Below are 18,834 nucleotides of genomic sequence, written 5' to 3' on the forward strand. Positions count from 1 at the left end.
AGGCCAAGAGGCCCTAAAAGCATACCTCTGCTCGTTAGCATAACAGCCCAATGGGGACCATCTGTCTCAGGATAGGGCCAACGTGTGGGTGGAAATGGTAGCCCCCCAAGGGGTGCTATTTCAGAGTTTCCAGGAAAGAGTCCTGGTGAATATCCCCAGCCACTAACTGGGGGTCTCTCTTTAGCTCTCTGCTGAGTTCTCTGCTAAATGGGAAGCCCCGCCCCCTGGATGGTGGGGGCCACTTTCTAAGAGGTTCTGTCCCTGGCATCTCAGGATGGACATGTCTGGGGGAGGAAGGAGCCCAAGGGCTCTGATCTCCTGAGACAGTGTAGACAAAATGATCAAGAAAAGTCAAAGGCATGCAGATTTGAGAGGCAGAGGCCCCTCAAACTACCTGCAAACACTTCTGCTCAGGATTAGCCCTACATCTCCTCCTTGAGAAGGTTGCTTTTTGTCCCGATGGACCTGGAAAGGGGCCTTCCTTCCTCAGAGGGGCTCCACAGCCTACCCTAGGGTCCACTTCCTTGGCCGTCCCCTGATCATGTGAGGGTCGTCGTAGTGTTCCCCAGGGGGTCACGATGGTTGCATGGACCAGGGAGGAAGCAGTTGAAGAATTTGGATGAAGACAGTAGGGGTCTTAGATCCAAGCTTTGGAACATTCAAGCATTTAGAGGTCCAGTAGAAGAGATGGAGCCAGCAAAAGAGGAGGAATCGGTGAGTTAGAAGGAAAACCAAGGAGTGTCATAAAAGCTAGGAGAAGCAAAAGAGGAGGAAGTGGTCAGTTGCCTTCAAGTCCCCGGGGGGGGCGAGTATCGTGACGACAGTTGCGGAGGTCATTGATGATCTCGATAAGAACAGTCTCAGTCGGATGCAGGAAACAGAAGACTGAAGTTAGCATCTCTCCTACCTTCCGAGGGAAATACGATTATCCCATTTCATAGATAAGGAAGCTGAAGCTGAGAGAGATGATCTGATTTCCCCAAAGCCTAGTTACCTATCAGACTGCGCCCCAGCTGCCAGTGATCATGGGGCCATTGACGGGATGTCATAGATGAGGTAGATGGAGACTTTGGTGGTATTGACAGTGATAACGATGCTCACGTTCTTGGTAATGTTGATGATGATGGTGATGATGACAGTGATGCTGGTGGTTGTTCAGATGGGGAAGTTGATAGTGACAGTGATGTGAAAAGCGACTGGTCTGAGGAATCAGACAAGTCCAGATCTATGTCCCAGACAGTCAGAAGCACATAAGCTTTTCAACTTCAGAGCTTTAGTATCCCTAGCTGTGAAATGGAGATAATATTCCCTGCCTCAGAGAACTGTTGTGAGAATGACATATATGGGAAGCCACTCTGAAGCACTGGTCCCCTAGCAGGCTTTCAATAAATGCGTGTTTGTTTCATTTGTCTCCAGGACAAATTTACAGAGAGCAGTGAACATTCTTGTCTGAACCTTACCTTCCCAGCTGGACCCATCCCTTTCGGGGTTAACTCCTCTCCCCAGTCAGAGTTAACTCTACCCTCAAGGTGAACCATCTCGGGGGCTGCCTACTCCCCCTCCCCACCACTTTTTGCCCACACCTTTCTCTAAGTATGAGCCCTGCACTCATGTCTGCCACCACCCCACCCCCTCCAGTGGATGAGTGCCCAGAAGACCCTACAAGAAAGAAGGATGGGAGTGAAACACACAAACACCAAGCACTATTATGCGTCCAACACCCTGGTCTCTCATCTGGGAAAGAGGGAGTGTAGGCTTGTGAGTTCGGGCTTTGGAATCAAACATGCCTAGAATTAAGCACCTCTCTTACTTCAAGTCCTTATTCAAATTTCAGTTTCTCCAGGAGGCCTACCCTGACCACCCTGTTTATACTGAAATTCCCCTCTATGAGACCTTCCTCTCATCCTTATCCTGCTTGACTTTTCAGCCCTCTTTTCACTTGCTACTTATTTTTCTTATGTTTTATGTTTGCCTGACTTCTTCCACTGGAATGTTGTTGCAAAGGTAGAGACCATCACCTGTTTGTTTCACTGATACCTCCTCATACCCGGCACAGAGGAAGTGCTCACCAAACACGTGTAGAATAAATGAAGTATCAACTCAGTCCTTAGCAACACACGCATAACAAGGAGCTTACCCATAACTCAAGTTCACCAGATCTTTCTGGCTCCAGACCCAGGGCCCTTGCACGTCCACAAATTCCATTTTCTTCTTGGTCACAGCCCGTCCACCCAACCCCACCCCTCATCTCTAGAACCTTTTCATTTTGAAGTCTCACTCTTACCTCAGTCCACTGAGGTATTACAGGGTCAGGCTGCTATTTGTAGAAGATGGAATGCTTCCTAACCTCAAGAGGTCCTCAAGCCCAACTCAGGCACCTCATACAGAGATAGGAACATGTGCTTTGAGGTGAACCAGCAAGAATGGCCTGACCCACCCTGGCCTGGCTTGAGGGAAGCCCTTTCTTTCCCTTTAAATGATTTAAACGCTCCAAGGTCAACTCAGGTCCAAGGGGCAGGAGGCAAGGCTACTCCGTGTTTGCTCCAAGGGGTCCACCTACTGGGAAAACGCAGGTAAGTCAAACAAGCCTGTTTGTTCTCCCAGGACAGCAAACAAAAAACAGGACTAATTCTCCTCCAAGGCCTCCCTGCTGGACCTGGGAGGCGTGATTAAAGTAAGGGGAAGATAAATATTTTCCTGGAGAAAATGATAGAAGTGAAGGCAGGAAAACCAAACAACATCTTCAAAAGGGAGGTGTGCTGTGGAGGTGGTGCCCCAGGAGCAGTTAGAGAAAGTTCTAGAAGTGGGGGTAGTGTGTGACCTGTGGGCTCCTGGCTCGGAGGAATGGGCTGAGGAAAGAGATGGCTTTTCTGAAAGCAACTGACATATCCAGCACAGGGGAAAGCAGTAGAATTCATTCTCCCGATCGTTAGGATTGTATTATTCTTATGGAGGTGGAGAGAATTCAGATGCCCTGGTTCAGGACCGACCAGAGCTTGAGCTGAGAGCCAGACCTGTTGGGCTTAAGTCCTATCATTCATTGATTCACTCACTCACTCACTTATTCACTCCTGTGGTCACGCATGAGCCCTTTCTTGCCTCTATACAGAGTAACTACTATACCCCAGACTCTGGCCAGTGCTGTGTGGCCTTCGGTGAGCCCTCCACCCGCTTAGAGCTCCCTGTTCTCATCTGTAAAACAAGCTGGTGCAGGATTGTTGGGAACCCTCCTGCAGGTCCAAGTTTGCTTTGCTTCCTCAGGACTGTAGCTGGGAAAACATCTTCCTCCTTCCCTCTCTGATCTCATGTTTCCTGTGCCTGCATGTGTGCTCAGTCATGTCCAACTCTTTGCAAACCCATGGACTGTAGCCTGCCAGGCTTCTCTGTCCATGGACTTCTCCAGGCAAGAATGATCATTCAATAATCATATATCCTACCAAGATCTTAAAACTCCACTTCAACATGTCTTCCTCCAGGAAGCCCTCCTTGACTACCTGTCTTCCCTGGGCTACTTCCCAGAGCATCTGGGCTTAACAGGCCAGGCCATCTGGCCTGATCCTGCCTCTCAATCTCATGGTAAACTCCTCCAAACCCAGGAACATGGTGCATTGATCTCTGTGTCCTCAAGGTCAAGACTAGGGCTTGGAGGACTCAAGAAAGACCTGTGACTCACGACTCAGGGCTAGGCCCTAGAGCTGAGACAAGAGGTGGGGCTCTGACAACATGGGACAAGGGAACTCACTCCCATCAACTGGGGTAAGAGTGGGGAGAGAGATATCAAGGACAACTGCTGAGAGGAGGAAATGCTCTCATAGTGGAAGGAAGAGAAAGAATTAGCCAGAGACAGGGAGTGGGGAGGGGGCCCCAGGCAAAGGGAAAAGCACGTCCAAATGCCCAGAGGAGGCTCTGACAGCCCCTCAAACATTGTGGGTGACTGTGGCCAACAGACCTCTGAAGGTCTCTCTGGACCTTATCCTCCAGGAATGGAAAGACCCTGGGGATCCTGAGCTAGAGTGGGGCCTGACCACACTGAGTTTTAGCAAAACCCTGTAGAGGGCTCTGTGGATGGAAGTGGGGGTCAGGAGCTGTCACACTCTTACCTTGTTGTAATATTATACCCAACCATGAAAACCACAGTCCTAACAAATGTCAATGCCCACATTTGGCTTCAAAGTGATGAACAACCCCAGGAGCATCATGACTTGGCCACAGTCCCTGTGAAAAAGACCCAAGGGTTGTAGGCGGCCTCAAAGTATCACGTGAGCCCACTCAGGGATGCTTCAGAAGTGAATGCCATCCAGCAGTGGAAGTTAGAGGTATAGAGTTCAGGCCAACAGAGCTGGTAAGTCTGGGCTATGGACCTCCTTTGGGAAATTACCATTTCACTAGGAACACAGGCTGAGAGTGTCACCCAAGAGGTGAGAGGTCAGAGTGTTACTGACCAGGGTTCTGGCCTTCCCCAGTGAATAGAAATTGACTAGAGGCCAGACAAGAAATGCAGGCAAGACTTTACTGGGCCTCCTGCTACAGCAGGGCAGAGTAAGAATAAACAACAGATTTCCTCGCTGGTTTGCTCCCCGAGTAGGGGGTGAGCTGGTTCCTTATATGGGGTGAGGGTAAGGGTGTGTCCAAGGGTCAGGCCAGAGGGGTGACTTAAGTGTTTTGCCCATCCCTTAGAAAGGGTTGTGAGCAGAAGACATGCTCAGTACCCAGCTTTTGCTCCAGGCTCTTCAAAAGTGGCAGTTGGTTTTTTGGTCTCTTTGTATCTTTTGCCCAGAAATTGCCCTAATTGCGCATGCCTGTGTGCTAAGCAGCTTCAGTCGGGGCCAACTCTTTGCCACCCTATGAGTTGTAGCCAGCCAGGATCCTCTGTCCATGGGATTCTCCAGGCAAGAATACTGGAGGGGTTGCCATGCGCTCCTCCAGGGAATCTTTCCAACCCAGAGATCAAACCGGTATCTCCAGTGTCTCCTGCATTGCAAGTGGATTCTTTACCACTGAGCCACTGTGGAAGCCCCTTGCACGTAGCTATTTTTAGTCCCATATAGTTTCTTTGTATTTTGTTGCGGGAGAAGAGGTGTGTCCAAATATAAGCATTGCAGCACTGCAGTAAAGGGTCCCAGGGCCCAGGTCTCAGCCTGTCTCAAGAGAACCTGGCTTCTTGAAAAAGTAGCTAGAGAAAATTCGATCACGGGCCTGGACAGGGAAAGGAAAAGCATGGTTCAGTGTGGGGTGTGTGCGTGTGTGCTCAGTCGTGTCCAACTCTTTGCAACCCTATGGACTGTAGCCCGTCAGGCACCTCTGTCGATGGAATTTTCCAGGCAAGAATACTGGAGTGGGTGGCCATTCCTACTTCAGGGGGATCTTTCCCATCCAGGGATCGAACCCGCATCTCTTGCATCTCCTGCATTAGCAGGTAGATACTTTTACCACTGTGCCACCTGGGAAACCCAAAAAAATACTGGAGTGGGTTGCCATTTCCTTTTCCAGGGGCTCTTCCCAACCCAGGGGTAAAACCCGTGTCCCTTGCAGCAGCAGACAGATTCTTTACCACTGAGCCACCTGCGAAGCCCCTGAGTGTGAGTGCCATCTTCAAATACCTGTCATGGGCCTGAGCCAGCCTAGAGAGGCCGACTCACATCCACATGCCAGCTCCACCCCTACTGAGCCAGAGGACCTCAGCAGGTTACTCAGTTTCCCTGAGCCTCAGTTTCTCCATTTGCAATATGGAATATGGAGTTGTTGTGAAAGTTAAAAGAGACGGCAGAGCTGGACACACAGCAGTGCTCAATACAGCATACTCCCCTTGCTTCTTTAAGACAGTGAAGGCCTGCGTTGAAAGGAAGCGCAGGACTGTGGGGGAGGTGGGGAGAGGGTAGCCAGCATCTGCTCATCAGCACGTCTGCGGAGGGCACGTTTGTCCCTGGGAAACGTCCACCAGGATTGAGGGGCCCCAGAAGCTCTGCAGGAGGGATACAGGTACAAGTACCAAGGACTGGATGCTGCAGGTGAGGAGGGGGGACCCGGGAGTCAGGGTTCACTGAAGACAGATCTGCTTCCGAACCCCCTCAAGGACCATCACTCCTCCCCACCCACTCTGCCATCACCCTCAGATCAACCCTATGGCCCCACTGAAACAGTCATCTCCAACAGTCTTGGTTTGGGTCCCCCTAAAGTACAGACCAGAGATTCCCTGGTGGCTCAGCGGAAAAGAATCTGCCTGCAATGCCAGAGATGCAGGAGACACAGGTTTGATCCCTGGGTGGGGAAGATCCCCTGGAGAAGGGAATGGCAACCCCCTCCAGCATTGTTGCCTGGAGAATCCCATGGACAGGGGAGCCTGGTGGGCTACAGTCCAGGGGGTCACAAGGAGTCGGATACGACTCAGTGACTAAGCACACAGCATGCACAGGAGCAGATCCTGAATAAGGACACAGGTACATAACTGGGCAGTGATCCCATGAAGTGAGGACGGGAGTGAGGGCTTTAGGAGGAATGGACAGGGAAGGAACAAAAGCCAAAGAGGTGAATTAAGGAGTTGGTCACCACCGTGGTCAACTGAGAGCCATGCTGTGGATCCCCTCTGGGGACCTGAGTGGACTGAACCCCAAGGGGTGTGGAGGCTGGGACGCTGAAGCCCTGTGGCATCCCCCAGTGGTGGGAGCTGCCCTGGGGACAGTCCCTGCATCTCCAGGTTGTGCCTGCCTGCAGTCAATCTGTGCTACAGACAGCCCTCGGGCAGAGAAGCAGAGACCTGCCAGGTGCTGTCACCGTTCTCCAGGAACACCCTACAGCGGCAGGACGACTCCGGGGAGCCCAGACAGGGTCTGGTGAGGAGTCTACCACTTGGCCAGGGTCACCACTGACCCTAGATGGCAACCGATGGTCTCTGCCCTGTGTGCCACCCCACGGGACCCCGTCTGCCTCCACTGTGGGACCCCCGTGATACCACCCCAGGCCCACCTTCCTCCTGCTCACCTGTCCCTCCTTGGATGTGTTTGCTGGCTTCTGTCTTCCCTCACCCTTAAGTGTTGCGATCCCTGGGGTCGGCCCCTGAGCCCCCTCCCCACTTCACTCTCCTTCAGTGTATATCACAGGTCTCACTGTGAGACCCTGCAGGGGAGCATGGTAAAATGCAGGTTCCCAGGCCTTGCCCCCCCTCAGACCTACTGAACCAGACTCTTGAAAATGGAGCCCATGACAATGCCTGTTAACAAGGTTTCAAACCTGAGTTGCAGATAAAATTTAGGATGTCCAAAGGTGCATGCCACATCTGGAGACATACTAAAAAAATTCCTTGTTGATCATCTGAAATTCACATTTAATGGGGTATCCTGTGTTTTCATTTGCTAAATCCACCAACCCTATCCCAAGAGGATTCTGCTGCTGCTGCTGCTAAGTCGCTTCAGTCGTGTCCAATTCTGTGCTACCCCATAGACGGCAGCCCACCAGGCTCCCCCGTTCCTAGGATTCTCCAGGCAAGAACACTGGAGTGGGTTGCCATTTCCTTCTCCAATGCATGAAAGTGAAAAGTGAGAGTGAAGTCACTCAGTCGTGTCTGACTCTTAGCAACCACATGGACTACAGCCCACCAGGCTCCTCCATCCATGGGATTTTCTAGGCAAGAGTACTCTGATGTACCATAAAGTTCAAAGACGTTTCTTTCTGTGTTCTTCCTGAGTTACTGTATCCATGTCCCCAATTTCAATTACCAACTACACATTAGTGACTAGGATTTCTTTCTTGCCCAGACCCCTGTCCTGAATTCCATAGATCTGAAAGCCCATAGAACATCCCAGATTTGATGTGTTCAACATAGCACTCGTTGCTGTCCACCTCTCCCACACCTGCTCCCCAAATCTGCACTTCTTCCTTCTCTCTCTCAGTCAGTCGCCCCGCCATCTACTTGCCCAAGCCAGTAATCAGAGGGGTTATCTCAGCCACTCCTTTCTCGCTTCCCTCATGCCCTAGTCAGTCACCAAATGTATTGTCTCCATCTCACAACATCCCTTGCATCCTGTGCTAGGCTGCCTTCCAAATATATCCACCTCCTAATCCTTGGAACCTGTGAATGTTAACTGATATGGTAAAAGGGAATTTGCATATGTGACTAAATTAAGGCCTTGAGATGAGAGAGAATCCTGGATTGTAGGATATCCACTGTCCTTGTAAGCAGGATGTAAGAGGCTCAGAGTCAGACAGAAGATGAAGTGATGACGGAAGCAGAGACTGAAATGATGGGGAGTGATTTGTTACATCAACAAAAAGAAACTAATACAGTTCATCAGCTTTCTCCTTTCACATTGCCCCTGCCTGGCTTCTATCCTCTATCCATTGCAGTCTTTCCACCAGGGTCTCCTGCTTCCAGCCTTGAGTCCTCCATAAGACCAACAAAGTGGCCTTTCCCCTCCTTCATGCCCTTGGATGCCCCCCATCATGAAGGTAAAGTCCTGACCCATCATTAGCTCAGCTTTCTGGGTTGGACCCCTCCCCTGCCTCTCCTCATCTACCTCAATATCTTTAGACTGCTGGCTTCTGAGCTCATCTCCTAGTTGAATAAACCCTTGCTCTCCTTCTTTCTGACAAAAGTGTTTTCCCCTACTTTTTTTCTTTTTTGCCAAACTCCTGTTAATATAGCAAAACCCAATGCAGATATAACTTGCTCCAGGAAGCCTTCCTTGACTTTCTCCCCAACTACAAGAGGATTAATAAGAGCCCACTCTAACCTCATACAACATATGTTCCTTGACCAAATTCCCACTGTTGTAATTTCCCCAGTAATCCTTCTCCCTACAAGACTCCGGGCTCCTTGAGGACTGAAACAGTTTCTTGTTTGCTTTTGAATCCCCAGGACCTAGGAAATACTCCATACATGTTTGTTGAATGAGAGCAAATAAATGTTTCTCTCAATTTCAACATTCTATGATTTTATGCTACTGTTTCTTAGGCTTTTCTCCAAATCGGCTGTTCCCTACAAAGGAGCAGAAAGACAATTATTTTTTTTCCATTGCTAGTTCCTGTTAATTCACTCAAGATAAATAAAAATTAATAGGCACTCATTTGTCATGTGGACTTAATAATCCAAAATTACATTTGTCTTGGCCCAGAGTGTTAATACATCGCATAATATTTGTAATTTATGAAGAAAAATTTATGATCCAGTGTCTCTCTCACTTGAATGAATACACACATGCACACAGATCCTGGTTGGAGTCTGCAGGAGCTAAAGCAGGAACACAGAACAAAAATGTGGACTCCGACAATCCCTAAGGAAGGCCCCTCCCGCACCAGGACACTGGTCATCAACAATGTCCCCAGTCCTCAGGCCAAAGCTATTCGAGGAAAAGATGTAGCCAAAGGAACAAAACTGTCTTTTTAGCTCCAATCCTAGATGTTACACCTCAAGGCCCCACTCCTTTCCAAAGACATGTGGTCACTGCCCTAGAAAAGGTTTTTTGTTGGCACTTCTCTCCCACAGTCCTCTGCCACTTGCCAGGATTCTCTCGGCTGATAGGAAGCATCTTGCCCCCACCCCCACCACCCTTCTGCTTGCTGTTTTCCAGAACCTGTTGGTAACCACCCCTGCCCAGGGAGGACAGAGGAGGGGCAGTCAGCAGAGTACCCAGCAGTCCCTCACGACCCACCGTGTGGAGTGGGATTATGTATAATATTTGAATGAAGGATTCTGCTTCTAAAAGAACCTCAAAAACCACAGGTTGGAAACTGACACCTCTGATGTTTGAGTTTGATTCTATAGTAAGTGTTCTTTCAGAAGAAGGAAAGGGCATGAAGGTTTCATCCACAGTCAGTGGCCCACAGCCTTTCACATCCTCTGATGGTTGAAAGGATTTCAGACGATTCTCAAGAAGCAGAGGCAGGAAAGACACAAGTTCTTTAATAGGATGTTGGACAGGGGTCAGCGTGGTTTGGGAAATGAAGCAGAGGATGTGAAGGCCTGAGATCTGAGTTCAGACCCCAGCCTTGCCCAGCAGCAGCCACACTGGACTGTCCATTATCACTTAGACCTCCTGCCACCCTGCCGCACAGTCTCTCCCAGGAATGGGGAGCTCCCAGGTTCCCCTTCTGCACCAGGTCTTGATGAGATGCTCTGCCAACGATATCCTCATGTGCTTTTTGGGAAGTGAAGGAGGGGAGAGGACTTTCTTCTCTGGAGGCACTGGAGGCAGACCCACAGGCGATGTGAGCTTTGCAGATGCTTCCCGGCCAGCGCCACCCCCACCTGCTCACAGCTGAGGGGTCAGCACGAGCCTCCAGGAGGTTCCACACAGCTTCCAGACCCGATCTTGAGAACCATCCATTTTGGAAACTGCAGGATGACCTTCAGGGATGGCGTCGCTGCCTCAGCCTCCAGTGCCCTGAATGAACACCTCAACTTGGAACACACAGCATGAACACAACAATTCTGCTCTGGCCTGGCCACCCTCTCCTCCCCTACCAGGCTCCTGTGTCTCTGCCCTTCGACCTGCCCCCCCAACCCCACCCCACCAGCAAAGGTAAATAGCCATTTTATTTATGGCTGGTTCTTTGTAAGGGGCTTCCCTGGTGGCTCAGATGGTAAAGAACATGTCTGCAATGCGGGAGACTGGAGTTCGATCCCTGGGTCAGGAAGATCCCCTGGCAAAGGGAATGGCTACTCACTCCAGTATTCTTGCCTGAAGAATTCCATGGATAGAGGAGCCTGGTGAGCTACAGTCCATGGAGTTGCAAAGAGCTGGACACAACTGAACGACTAAAACTTTCACTTTCCTTTTTTCTTCGTGAGTAATCTTGTCCATGAGACTGACCTGCATGAGGGTCAGCCAACAGTTAATATTATGACCAATAAAAAAATGGAAGAGATGGAGCTGAAAGGGACGAGGTGATGCGAAAGAAGAGGTTGGACTTTTGAGAGAGGACCTGATCCCTGACAGGCCTGGCAGGGGAGGGGGGATCCAGGAAGCAGAGGAGGGAGCGTGTGATGGTGACGCAGGAAGGGCTCCTCCTCCAGCGAGAACACAGGCAAGAAGACCAGGGGCTGTGGGCCCCGCAGGTGTGCAAGCAGAGTGGGGCTGCTTGTTGAAAGCAGGTTCCACCTAACGGCTTCACTTTCCTGCGAGGCAGGCAGCCCGGCGTTGCACTTGGCCTTCTTCACAACCAGAGACTGATGAGGATTGCTCGTCTGTCCCTCACTTTAGGCTCCTTTAGGGCAAGGGCCCTGTCTGACTTGCTCAGGACACAGTGGGTGCACCAGGTGCGGGGTGCTGGGATGGGGGGTTGAAGGTAACACTGGAAGCTAGGAATGGCTGTGGAGGGGGCTAAGAGATGGGGCTGACAACTCAGGAGAGGATGCCAGGCAGCCCAAAGAACTCAAGGGGATGTGGGTTCCTTGATGTTTGTGATGCAGCAATTCCAGGGCATTGTAAGAGTGGAGACGCCTGCCCTTTGATTCCATCGACAGGGGCAGTGAGAGGCAAGCAGGGATAAAGGACCAGGGTGTGGGTACACAAGTCCTGACATGTGGTTCCCACAGTCCAGGCTGATGCAACGGACACTAAGACAGGAGGAAACTGAGGGGCGAGAAGGAAAGAGAAGGATTAGAAGCCTGGAAGACTTGAGGAGGAGGCCTAGTACGGTGAGGAAGGGACCTGGAGGTGGCCCATGGGGTAGAGGATAGGCTGCTGTCAGGCTGAATTCCAGGAAGCACCACAACAGAGGATGACAAGATCCAGTGGTTCCTAACCTGGCTGATCGTCAGCATGTCAAGTCAAATACAGTGTCCCATTTCTGGAGTTTCTGGTACCTGGGAATCTATATTTTATAAACTTTAAGTGGTGCTGATGGTAGCCAGCTTTGGGAATCCCTGGCATTTAGGGTAGAACTGAAGTTGTGAGTGATGGCATGAAGTGTGATGATGGCCATCAGATCTGAAAAGGTTTAGGAGGCCCAGGAGGTGTCGGTGACGTCACACATAAGGATGCTGAAGGCTCCTGGGATGATGGCAGGCCTTTGGGAGGAGAAAGACTATGATCAGGTGCCAAAGCCCTAGATGAATACAGGGGCATATGATCACAGGGATGGTGGAGATGAGAAGTGTCCTTGCCGTCTGAGCTTCCGTGAAAGGGTGGAGCTGAGAGGAGGCAAAGAGCATCCTGCAGAGCCCATCCCCTCAGAGTTACAGCCAGTCCCACAAGGCCATACAAGGTGTAAACTCTGCATCAGCCCTTGTGAGATTCCACGGAGCTTCAGGAAAGGAGCATGTGAACACTGCATTGGGAGTGCGGCATCTAGTGGGGAAGGGACAGCGTCTGCATCCTGTCCAGTCCTTGGACAATTTTCAGTTTCAGTAATATAAGGTGCTTGCCAGAGGCCTTGAGGAGCTTTTAGCCTGAGGTCCTCCCTAGCACTTTGTGTAGTTTTAGGGCCCAGTGGCAACTGTAAAACCAGGTTGCACAGAGCAGCCGCCCCACATTCTCCCTGGGATCTCACCCCACCTGACGCGCCTTAGTGGCAGACATGCCCAGGGGCGATACCCTCGTCACAGACGATGGCTGCAGCCATGGACAGGAGGGGGTGGGGCAGGAGGTGACTGCAGTGTGATGTCACCACAGGGGGAGACCCAGTCGTGCCTGAGAAGACTGCCGGCTGCTCTGCCTGAGCGCCTAGACGGAAGAGTGGGGTACCATGCGGCGTCCTCATAGGTACCACTCGGGGAGGCCTTGGGATGCTGAGGCCACACACACACTATGTCATTTCTCAGCAGGCTGTCCACATCCCAAGCCCTCACCTGCTTACCTGGAATGCAGATTCTCAGGCTCCACTCAGACCAATGGCTTCAGAAGCTCTGGTCAGTAGGGCCAAGAAATCTGCACCATTATGCCAACCTCTCTAAAGCACTGCTTTGCCCTGAGGTCTTGTTACCTCTGTGGAAAGTAGTATTGGGCCCACTCTTCAGATGAAGACACAAAAGCTCAGAGAGGTTAAGTCACTGACCTGGTGTCTTACAGCTATTAAGTGCCTGAGTTGGAATTCAAAGCTGAGTCTTTTGACCCCATGTTCTTTCTATTAGTCTCCATCTCTCAAAGAAGGAAGGGTTGATTGAGGGCTGGAGAAGTGAAATTCCCTGCAGGGCTGAACATAGGCTGGGCTGTGAAGCTGGGCAGGGTCAGGTGGGTGACGCATGAGGGGCCTGGAGGATGGACATTTACTGAGCACCATTACCAGATACACAGGCCACTTCACTGCATTCTCGTATCAACCTGGTGGGCTGAATGTTACTACTCTCACATTTCAGGCAGGACAACTCATGCTCAGAACACTTAGATCACCTTAGGGAATATGGCCAGTAAGTGGAGGGACATGGATTAGAACTCAGTTACCCCTGGCATGAGATTCAAATCATTTTCTACTACAAGTGCAACTGCTCTTTTTTAAACAGTAAAAGCCTCTACTCAGCTGAAATCTAACATGGAATCTCGGGATGCAAGAGAGAGAAGAGCAAGGGTCTCTGGCTGGAGCCATCATGCCGAACCCAGAGCCGCCTTTCTCATCCCCCTTGCCACCTGCCCTGAGGCTTTTCCACCCACAAACAGTGCCACCTGCCCTCTCTTTCTTGGCCACTCTGAGTGGCATGAGAGATCTTAGTTCTCTGATCAGTGATCAAACTGGTGCCCCCTGCAGTGGAAGCACAAAATCTTAACCTGTGGAGTACTAAGGAAGTCCAAAAACAGCCCCTCTGCACACCACCTTCCCAACAGGAAGAGAAATACACGAGCAGGGAGTCAGAAACAGGCCAAACCATCTCCGGCCAAGTTTCTAAAGAAATCAGGCAGTGGATCTGAGAAATTCTGAAGGACTTCCATGGCCCTATGAGACATCACCCTTTGGGATGTCCATGTATTCAACAAGATTCTCGCATCCCTTCTCCTGTCCCATCTAAGGGACAGAGGTGTGAGGAAGGAAGGCAGGGGATGAGAGCGAGGCCCCCTCTCTTGGGGTGCTGCAAGGAGAAGTGTGTGTGTTGACTTCGGAAAAAGAAAAAAAAAAAACCTTTCTGTAGCCGCTTAAACACACTGAAACTGCTCAACTCTGGCTCTGCTCTAACTGCCCATGTGTTCCTTCCTAACTAAAAATATTTCCTTCCTTCGAAATATCTGAGCACATAGGAGCTTTCCCTCCTCCTAAGAAGCCACTTCCCTGGAGCCAGAGCCAATGAGTACGGTGGGCAGGACCCACATCATCCTGGCTGCCCAGGGATGGCCTTCCACCTCCTGCTCCCATCACAGTAAAGGGACCAACATGCAGGAAGAGAATGTCCCCCCAGGCTCACTTAATGGCAGGTGTCATCATTGTCATTGCTCACCCACCCCAGCCATGCCATATTGAGACCCCAGCCTGGAGAAGAAGGCTCCAGGCTGGGCTGCATGGCCAGACGTGGCCAGAGCTGTTCTGCGCGGGCTTTCTGACCATCTTCCTGCCCTAAGGACCAGCAGCAAGAACAGTGGTTATGACACAGAAAGCCCCCGACGCAGTTCAAGTGAGCCCCAGGCTGTAAACACTTCCTCTCTCGACCTCCTAAAGGAGGATCAAAGACGAGCCTGGAGGTGACTCTGCAGAGAAGCCTGTACCCAGGGAGCCCCTGTAGCCAACGTGCCCTTCCCGGGGGCCCAGCCTTGGCTTCTTGTAGGACTCAAAAGCGCACAGGTCAACTCCTGGGTGGCAAAGAGCAGGATGGGGAGCCAGGGATGGAGTGTTATAAATAGGCGGGTGTGACCGAGAAGGTCACCGGCCAGAGTGAAACATGCCAGAAATTCAAGAAGAGAGAGACAGATGTAAAGTATCTGAGTGTCCAACAACCTCTCTCTCAGGGTGGAGCGCTGAGGGTTCCGAGACAGGGCAAGGGTGAGGAGGCGGCCACAGACACCCAGCCAGGGCTGAAAGGCCTCTTGCACTGAAGAGGCACTTGGACGTGGCTTCATTTCTTAAAGAAGCTGGCTTTTCTGGGCACTCACGAGAGACTGGCCATCTGAGATGGAGAGGGGGAGGACCTCACCCTTCACCCCCTCCCGTTCCTCCACTGGGTCTCTGCACAAGGAGATGGCCCCTCAGGGACGTTTGGCAACCTCTAGAGACATTTCTGTTTGTCACTCCTGAGGAGGGGGAGCTACCGGCGTCTAGTGAGTGGAGGCCAGGGACGCTGCTCAACGCCCTATAACACACAGGACAGGCAACCCACAACAAAGAAAGATCCAGCCCCAACTGTCAATAGCTCTGGTCTGGCCCTTCCCCCCAAGCCCCTCCACCTCCAGACACCACCTCCTTTCTTGTTCATTTCCAAGGGCCCTGTCAAGGCAGCCGGAGCCACAAGTACGCATAGCTACGCAAATAGCAACTCCTTACTCACCCTGTTTGCTCAGCCAATATTGACTTTGCAGCCTAACACTGGTGCTATTGAGCCGGGGTTATTCTCAATATTGTTTGAGCAGCATTAGAACAGCCTGTGATAACCGGCAGCAGAACAGGAAGCTGCAGCCCCCACTCCACCCCCCACCTCCCCGCACCCTCCCTTCCCCAGCCGCGCCCCCTCCTCCGGAGGACAGTCCTGTAAAGACAGAGGAACCTGTGTGCTGGTGGAGTCAAGCGGACCTAATGCCTGCTCCTCTGCTGAGCAAACACACAGAGGTTAGAGAGGGAGCACGCTCTCCGCTCTCCACCTAAGTCAACACTCCAGGGAAGCTGGAGCAACTGAAAAGGTTACAGGGGAGGCTAACCTTTGAAGAGGGCCGTGAAAAATGATGGCGAGGCAGCCTCAGGCTATATGCCAAGCCCTGTGGTTGGCAAAGGCCCACAGGGACTAGGCTTCTTCAGTTCTGGTGACGAAGCAGTATGATGGTGAATCCATCCATCAGCGAAGCTCCTGTGAGGTGAAGGCCTACTAGGTGTCAGACGTTGTGCAGACTAGGACCAGAAGCTTAGAATGAGAGGGCCCTCGTGAACAAGCTAATGTAGCCGCCATGTTGGGATGATGAAGGCCTAGGAAAGCAGCCTCCACCTTGGGGCTGGTCTTTGTTGTAGGGGAGTAACCAGCCCCTGGGCATGAGTTCAGAACTGAGAACAACCTGGTCCTCAGAAAACAGTCTCCTTGCCAGCTGGATTCAAGTCCCCTTAACAGGAGCCAACAGTGAATATATTGGACTTTCCAGGTGGCGCTGGTAGTAAAGAACCTGCCTGCTGATGCAGGAGATAGAAGAGATGCAGGTTCGATCCCTGAGTTGGGAAGATCCCCTGGGGAATGGCAACCCACTCCAGTATTGCCTGGAGAATTCCATGGACTGAGGAGTCAGACATGACTGAAGTGACTTAGCAATATCACCAGCACTAACGGTGAAAATGCCATAGTGAGGGGCCTTAAACTAAGTCCGGAAGAGGAACTACAGTCATCTCTATTTGAAAATATCTGGGTGTAAGGCGATGGCTGTTAGGTTCTTCCTGAGAGCTGCCTCAGAGGGGTAGAGGGAACACGGGAGAGAAACCAGTAGCCAGGTCTGCACAAATCACGTGGATGATAGAAGAGGAAGGCATAGCTCCAGCATTCCAGAGGGCAATGAAACAAAACTATGAAAGTGATGTGGATCAGGGCTCCTGAGGGATTTTAATGAGAATCATGACCACGGCCACCTCATATGGTTTTGTACCACCTGCCCAACTGCAAACAACAGCTCCACGTAAGAACAGACAAGCCAGAGAATGTTCACAGATGAGAAATCCACATGGAGTAAATGGGGCAGCTTTTCCTAGTCCACAGTAAAGCAAATCTAGGCTTAGCCGTATGTCTGGATCTGGGCCCATGGCATGTCTCTAGGTCAATATTAAACAAGTTGCCAGAATCATCAAGGGGGCATTCTGAAAATTAGCTCTGGCTGGCCCTAGTGGCCTGGGAGCACCAAAATGGTCATTTGCTAAAATTAGTCATTAACATTTTCTACTAACTGCTCTCTCCAAAGACTTGGAAAATGAAGAGGGAAACCCCTCAAAAATAAGTTATCATGTAGGCCCTTAAGATGACCCAAACTCTAAGCTTCAGAAACTCTTCATTTTTTTTTAAAGTGCGTGCTGGGCCTATCGTGCACATGGTGGAATATTTTATTCAACAGCCAAGTCATTCCACTCTTCCCCTGAAGCAGGCATGTTAGCCAATGTGCCTGCCAGGTCTGTGCCCCCTTCTCTGAGGAACACCTTCCCACCCACGGGAGCCTGAACGCCCCTTGTTGGAACAGAGGCAGATACCTGACTAAACAGAGTCACCTCATTGGCTGGCCACTGACCAATCAGATTCCTTCCTCTGGGACTTAGGATTTAGACTCTTGATATCAGGCCCGTGAACTGAGAGATCACGTCCCAGCTGAGGTGAACATTTTTGGACCTAGAGAAGGCCAGTCTGCAGAGAAAAAATAAAAATAAAACAGACCAAATGAGAGAGACTGAGGTAAAAGACCACGAGGTGCCAGAGAACGAGGGACACGGAGTACAGGCGAGCAGCTGTCTGGGGCTCTGGTAACTTTCCAGTAGTTCCACCGTGAGCTTCTCACAGGGACTGGTGTCATCCCTACACTAGGGTTCACTGAGATTCCTCACAGCCTTCCAAAAAAATTATTTTTATCATTACTATTATTGAGAGGTAATTCTATAATAACTCTGTTTCTTGCAGCAAACAGTTATTGACCAAGACACCTATTAAGAAATGGCCTGTTTTCTGGACTAAACTTGTTCATCACTGAGCCTTTCAGCCCATCTTCTTCCCCACCCTTGTTCTAATTTGATACCTTCCTCTCCTAGGATTTCCATGGAGATTTCTCATGCTTCCTTTGAGTGTCTTGGGTAATAATAACCCGCAGTGTGCCCCGGTGATCAGGAGATGAATAAGCTGTGTAACCTAGACACCACGTTCCACTCAGTGGTGTATTTGCTCAGCCTACTTCAATAGAGGCTGTTAGACTACCAGTCAATAATTAGTCACTCAACAAATATCCATCAAGCTATATCCCAACCCCACCAAAGACACGCTGAAAACACAAACAAACTTTTAAAGACTACAGAGCAAATGTAAGCCCATTTTTCCATTTTCCTGTCACAGAAGAGGAAAATTCTGATGTGCTATCAGCCCTAATGCAGCTAAAACTCATGTTACACCAACCATCCGATCGGAATAAGAAGTGACAACACAGGCACAGCTTTTTCTTTGCTAACTCTGGAAGGGTATTAGCTGTTGTTGCCCATGAAGAGAAACAAATCATGGCCAGTTAATCCTCAAGATCAGTGGAAATATAGCTGGACCACCTGAAGTATCAGGGCTTCCCTCAGGGGCTGCCCACTGCCTTGACCCCTGCCAGCAGGAGAAGACCTACAGGGCATTCATCCATCCTATTTTGATTGCGTACCCTTTTATTACATGATAAGGAACCTCAAGGAAACATCTCCCTTCTCTACAAGTTTTAGTATTGTTCTACGCCTCAATTTTATTATGCTAAGATTATAACCATTAACATAGTAAGATAAAAGCACCTAACAAATCATCAGTCTCGCCCTTAATGCAATAAAATCTTTTTTTTTTTTTTTTTGCATATTACCTTCTACAGGTAGTATTTTTACATAGACATGACCCTAGCAAACATATCAGGTTGTGATTTGCTGTTTGGTCCTACCTGCCACTTTTCTATGTGTAAGTGATGTTTCCCAGGCTTGTGTTCCCCCAGGGCCCAGTGACCAGCCAAGAAGACTCCTTCCAGCAGGGAGGGCTTCTCTCTGCTGCCTGCTGCCCACCATCCCTCCTGCCTGCAT

General features: G+C 50.5%; 1 long non-coding RNA gene across 1 annotated transcript; it reads right to left on the reverse strand.

Annotated features, from left to right (window-relative positions):
- Positions 1 to 9,900: 9,900 nt before the first annotated feature.
- LOC133067430 (uncharacterized) lies at positions 9,901 to 15,501 on the reverse strand. Its single transcript, XR_009695246.1, has 3 exons — positions 15,401 to 15,501; positions 10,660 to 10,805; positions 9,901 to 10,376 (listed from the first exon to the last, which is right to left on the reverse strand). It is a non-coding gene; the product is annotated as an uncharacterized LOC133067430 (long non-coding RNA).
- Between the last annotated feature and the right edge of the window lie 3,333 nt (positions 15,502 to 18,834).

This window comes from Dama dama, chromosome 12 (assembly GCF_033118175.1).
Source record: "Dama dama isolate Ldn47 chromosome 12, ASM3311817v1, whole genome shotgun sequence".
NCBI classification, from domain to species: Eukaryota; Metazoa; Chordata; class Mammalia; order Artiodactyla; family Cervidae; genus Dama; species Dama dama.